Raw genomic sequence first — 6000 nt, 5'->3', positions numbered from 1 at the left:
AATAATCCTGGTTTGAAGCTTAAACTGGTTGAAAAACAATTGAGCCTACTCCATATGGTCTTCTGCACTGCCAAAATCCAGTGACCTCTTGCGTTGCGACGTTGGAGATTGCGTCGGGCTTGGCGACGACCCATGTGCTTCAATCTTTTTCTCTTTAACATCTATGTAACCATACCACTGAAGTTGTTCTTGTTCTTTCTCCGCCAACTCTCTAGCAAGACCCTCCATTTCTTGGATTCTCACTTCCTGTAGAAAACCATAGGAATTGTATTAGGAAGAACTTAAAAATGACGTAGCCATAAACTAGATGCATGTAACATGTAAAATTTGAACCTCTGGATCAATGTCATCCTCGGGAAAACAACCCATAGTTCTATTGTACACAATGTACAGGTGACATGTCTTGCTGCCATTCAGATCAGAAAGCATTTTTTCTACATCATCTGGTCCTGCAATCAAGAACATTCCTTCTGGCAGCTTCCACGCAGACCCGGGTAAGAAGTAGTACAGTTCTGCTCCCAGTTTGCAACCAAAAGTATCTCTCATTTCACTCATAATGAGATCGTAGGTCACTTTGGCGGGTTCAAAAATTCTGACTTCTGCCGGGTGTTCATCAAAGTATGCTCTCGGGACATGTGACATCTCATCATCCCTACTAACAAAAAATTCCATGACCAGCACCTAGTATCTCACATCAGAGTTAATACATTCAATGAGTAAAGGGGCAAACATAATTTTTTGTGTGCATAGCAACATTGCGGTGTTGTTACCTGCTTTTGTGGAATGTATCCTTCATGTGGAGTGACTGGGGATTGTGCCATCTCAAACCTTCTCACCTTGTTATGTGGAATGTATCCTTCATGTGGTGTGACTGGGGACTCTGCCATCACACGTTTCTTATCCTGCGTATGAAACGTCGACAGTGGGTTTACACACAAATTTTAAAAGGTCATACCATATCTTGGGTATGGCATCGTTGGGAGGTACTTACAAGGGGAGAATTGAAGATATGTTGTTGGGGTGGAGTGATGTGGCATTGAACGGGTGACTCTATCGCAATGTCTCGAGTGGATGGCAACTGTGCCGTCTCATGATGCTTAGCCTACATACAATCGCCGACATAAGGTTGCCACAAATTGAAGATGTTTCTATCATAGAATACGTAGGTCCTTAATATATACAATCGGTGCGAGATACTTACAGGGGGAGAAAAATTGAAGACATGTTGTCGAGGTGGCCGTGAGATCGCACGGGCTTCTAACATATGTCCTTCCAAACGGACCTTCTCCAGCATGGCCTTATAATCCATGTCCCACCGCTCCTGTAGCAGCTTGCTGTCCATATCCGAACGTGCCTGCAACACATAGGCATCCATCCTGACTCGCTCTGTCTGTATAATACTGTCCACAAGCTTTCGGTCCTTCTGCAACGTTTGATGCATTTCCTTGTAGCCAAGGAAAAACTTTTTTTCCATGTCCTCACAGTCCCGCTTACACTTTTCTTCAATCTCAAGACGCATCTTCGCCATCTTATGGGAAAACTCCTCACGCTCCTCCTTTATCATCCTGTCCACGTATGAACGTTCTTTCTTGAGTTTCTTATCTACCTCAGCGCGATCCTTTTGCACCTTCAAGTCGATCTCCCGGCGCGCTTCATGCAAAGACTTGTCGTACTCCGCATGGTTGTTATGCGCCTCTGAGACCATGGTCCCTACAACAACACATATACCCATAGTATGAAAACTGTATCCACAACCTCATCCAACTAATTCCTAACAATACCACCGAGAAAATATATTCATAACCAGTTCGTACGAACAACTACTACAAACTATCAATCAAAAAGCTCTTGCATGACATCATGTACTCCAATTACACCAGAACTACTCAACTATGGCAAAGGCTGTATTTTCTAATCTCTTCGGAAATGACTTCTTGGTCGAATCAATGGAAAAAATAATCAGCACTGCAATCGAACATGGGAGGAGCCGTGGAGGAGACCTTTTTAATCCGGCGTCGGCGTGGTCGCTTGAGAAGCGATGGCGCGATCCCGGCGATGGCTATGTGAGGAGAAACAAGGTAGATGGGGGTGGTTAGGATAGGGTTGATATGCGGTAGAATAGGAAGGTATATATCCATGATTGTAGGGTTAATTAGTTATTTTGAAGTAATGCGCTTCGATGCAAGTTTTTTTTAACGAGCACGATCTTTTGGGGGCTTCCAAAATATGTGCACTGACCGCGGGTCCAACCACATATCACAGAAGCCCGAGCCAGAAACTTATTGTTCTCTAAAAAAGGAAGAGCAATAAATTCCTTCAAAGAATTTCCAGAAACAATTGTCAACCCATTTTCGTTGGTAATTACGTGATATGTTTGGCGCAATTAGTGGCTAACTGGTTTTTTTAGGAATAGTGGCTACTTGGTTTGATACATGCCAAACGTTACGTTCAGATTAGTTGCATTATTTCGTTCATTTTTTACCCAAAAAATCTATACAAAGTGTTAATTGGACAATGTGAACAATGTGGCATGTACCCTGAACCCTAACCCCCCCCCCCCCCCCCACACACACACACACACAAAACCGTAAAAACATTCAAAATTTTGCCCCACATGGAAACCATTATGCATGCATTCTCTATGGGGTCATGGGATGCCATGAAGAAAGTTTGGGATTATACACGCAAGTACGATCTCTGACACGCGCATTTCCGGCCTAGCATGTCAACACCCCGAAAGCCCCCTTGAGGTATAGACCGATGTTTTGACTAGTCAGTCTAGAAAACTAGCTTTGTTTGTGCAAGAGATCATGTGTGCCAAAACTGAGGTGATTTGGAGGTGGTCGAAAAAATCATCGCATTCCGGAGGGGCCATTTGGTCTAACTTAAGCCAGTTTTTGAACATACGTGATTTTTTCCACCACCTCCAAATCACCCAAATTTTCTTGTACATGGTGACCCACATGTGCCAAACATGGCTATGAATTTTTTTTTGGAAAAATAATACTTTACAATGCCCCCTTGAGGTATAGACCGATGTTTTGACCAGTCAGTCTAGAGGACATATTTTGTTTCAAACTTGTGTGCAAAATTAGACATTTGACATATGCAAAAAATTGAATAGAAATTTAAAAATTTACTTTGGGTATCCTCACATGGTGGAAATGTTTGGTCCAAATATTTTAATATTTTTAAATTTTAAATTTAATTTATAATTTGAAAATTTAATGATTCAAACTTGTTTGCAAAATTTGACATGTGACATATGCAAAAAATTAGACACGTGACATATGCAAAAAAATTAAATAAATAATAAAAATTGCCAAATGTTTGCAAAATTTGACATGTGACATATGCAAAAAATTAGACATGTGACATATGCAAAAAAATTAAATAAATAATAAAAAATGCCAGCCTACACCAACAGCATTTATATGAAACCCCACGGCCTGCATACGACTAGTAACCCATTGGGCCAGGATGCAGGCCCGCGGTGAATGTATATAAGTTGCCGGTAGGCCCAACGGGGCAGAGAGAGACTGGTTAGGCAATGAGCTGCCTGCTTTAGATAGGAACTTGAGATGATTAGCTCAGGTGGGTTTATAAACCGGTGCGAGCTCCTCTCCGTTGGCGAGGTGGGACTAAACTCCCACCACCCCGAGACAGTGCCTGCCGCGGCTTTGATTTGGGCCTAATTTGGGTGGGCCGTTCCAGGCCGGCCTCACACGCGGTTATCAGCTGGAGAGGGGAAAAATTCCCCATTTCATCTGGCAGATACGAACCCTAGGTCTTTGCTTCTGTTCCCCATTCACTCCGTGTACTCAAATCTCACATCTGGCGTCGCCGGCGATGGGGGACAAGAAGGGAAGGAGGTCGTGGTCGGCAAGTGATTGCCGCCGCGCTCAAGAAAAGTGGGAGGAGGCAGTTGGGAAGTTCTGTCAGGGCGATCTGGAGAAGAGGGCGAATGTGGAGGAGATCTGCAGCTGGTTTCCCAGCTTGCAGATGTTCATCGACCACGGTAGGGGTCTCATCAAAGTGCTTACGGGCAATGAGAAGAAATCGTTGTTTGGTCCTGCTCGAGGAGTTGTTCCAGTCCAGGTTTTCCTCTGGGCTATGAACGAAGCGGAGAACTACCCGGATCCGCGTCAGCGTGCGAGGTGGTACATGTACCGCTCCCCCCCTTGATCAGTACGATTTAGAGCTCCGGTGGAAGCAAAATAATTTCAGTGCTTAGCCAAGAACCCGCATTAGGATGCAGGTCAAACAAGGGCAAACTATTTCGAAAGTGATATAATTTATTGGTTAATATAATATACTTAGACCTTACACAAATGAACTGGCCACAATGCAGATAGGACTTGATCATTCTGTTCAACAATAAACCACAAAACATACTTAAAATTCATCACAAATCTCCTTCAGCTTCTTGATCTTATCAACGTACCCATGTTTCTGTTTGAGAAAATCTGCAATAATATACTCAAGTTTTTTCTTCTCTTGCTTCAGCTGGTCCCTCTCTCTCATCACTTGGTCTCTCTCTAGCACCACCCAGTCCCGGTCTTTCTCAGCCTTTACCCTCAGGACCTGATGTAGATTGGCACAACCATGGTCTGCCATCTTATTCTTCTCCAGCTCCTCTTTGAGATTGCTAAGTGACAATCTTGCATTGGCCAACTGCGTGAGAGCATCCTCCTTATCAGCCACCAGTTTAGCAAAGCCATTTTGAAAAATCTCAGCTCTTCCTCCGTCCACCTCTTTTCTCCAATTAACATGCTTTTTTCTTCAGCATTCTTAATATTCTGTCTCAGCTTCTCGTCATACATGCTCCACAGTTCTCTCAGGCAGAACTTCGTAGCCACTGACCACTCCGGGTCTACCCATTCCACATAGTTACATTTCACTTCTTCCTACAGTATGAAAAAATATGGTCTCAATCATATATGCACAAATGCAATACAATTACATGCAATGCACTAAAAATATGGTCTCAATCATATAAACACAAAATGTAGCATGCAATGATATACATATATATATATGGATCAATTAACTACAAGTATATGCTATTATGTGCTAAAACAAATATTAGACCGTAAAAAACAACATAAATACGGACTTTGTAAATGCACAAATTAATTGAAATTGTATGCAATTTTGGGCAGAACAATGGATTACCGCGAAGTAAATCGAGCACGAGGTAATTTAAACATATATTTACAGTACGGAACAACATACCTTCTGACCACAGGCAAGAAAACGTCTGCCAGTGTCCAAGGAATCAAAAGCAACTAGCCTGACGCAAGGTTCTCGATGCAGACAACGAGAAGACAGATCGTGAGCAATGCCACTCCATTCATAGCAAGGGATAGTCGTAGGAAGCTAAACGAAACAACAGAGATAATGCACAAATCAACGCCCTGCGTTAAATACCGGAAATGAAGAACCCTAACCCTAAGCCTAGCACTATTTGGAGATTATATAGTAGGAGCGTACCTGCAGGCTAGTCACGGATTCGCCATCCGAAGAAGAGCTCGACTCATCGCTCCACGAAACCATGGCGTAACGTGACCGGCGACAAGACGTGGATCGGTGGCGGCAGCGGCGGTTGCAGTGGATAGATAGAACGCGCGTGGAGATCGCGAGGGAAGAACCGCCCCAACCAGGTGGCCAGCGCGGCCCATTTAAACGGGCTGTAATCAAAAAAAAATTGTTGAATGGGCTCGGCAACGGGAGCGGCCGTGTGTCGCGCCGTCTTACGGCATCCGTCACCCCCCTCCACGTCATCGCGACAAGCGGCCCGAGTTACACTACAAGCCATAAAATGGTGGGTTTTTCTTTTCTTTATAAGGGGAAAATGGTGGGTTTTTGGTACGAAGTCTATACTATCGACCAAAGTGAGCTGGTGTCTTCTATATCTAAATGGTGGTGACCCAAAGGAGTGAAAAAAATTTAATTATTACCACACATAATTACATCTTCTATATCTAAACAACTAGCCAC

The sequence above is a fragment of the Aegilops tauschii genome, chromosome 3 (assembly GCF_002575655.3).
Source record: "Aegilops tauschii subsp. strangulata cultivar AL8/78 chromosome 3, Aet v6.0, whole genome shotgun sequence".
In the NCBI taxonomy this organism is placed as follows: Eukaryota; Viridiplantae; Streptophyta; class Magnoliopsida; order Poales; family Poaceae; genus Aegilops; species Aegilops tauschii.
This window is presented reverse-complemented; position numbering follows the sequence as displayed.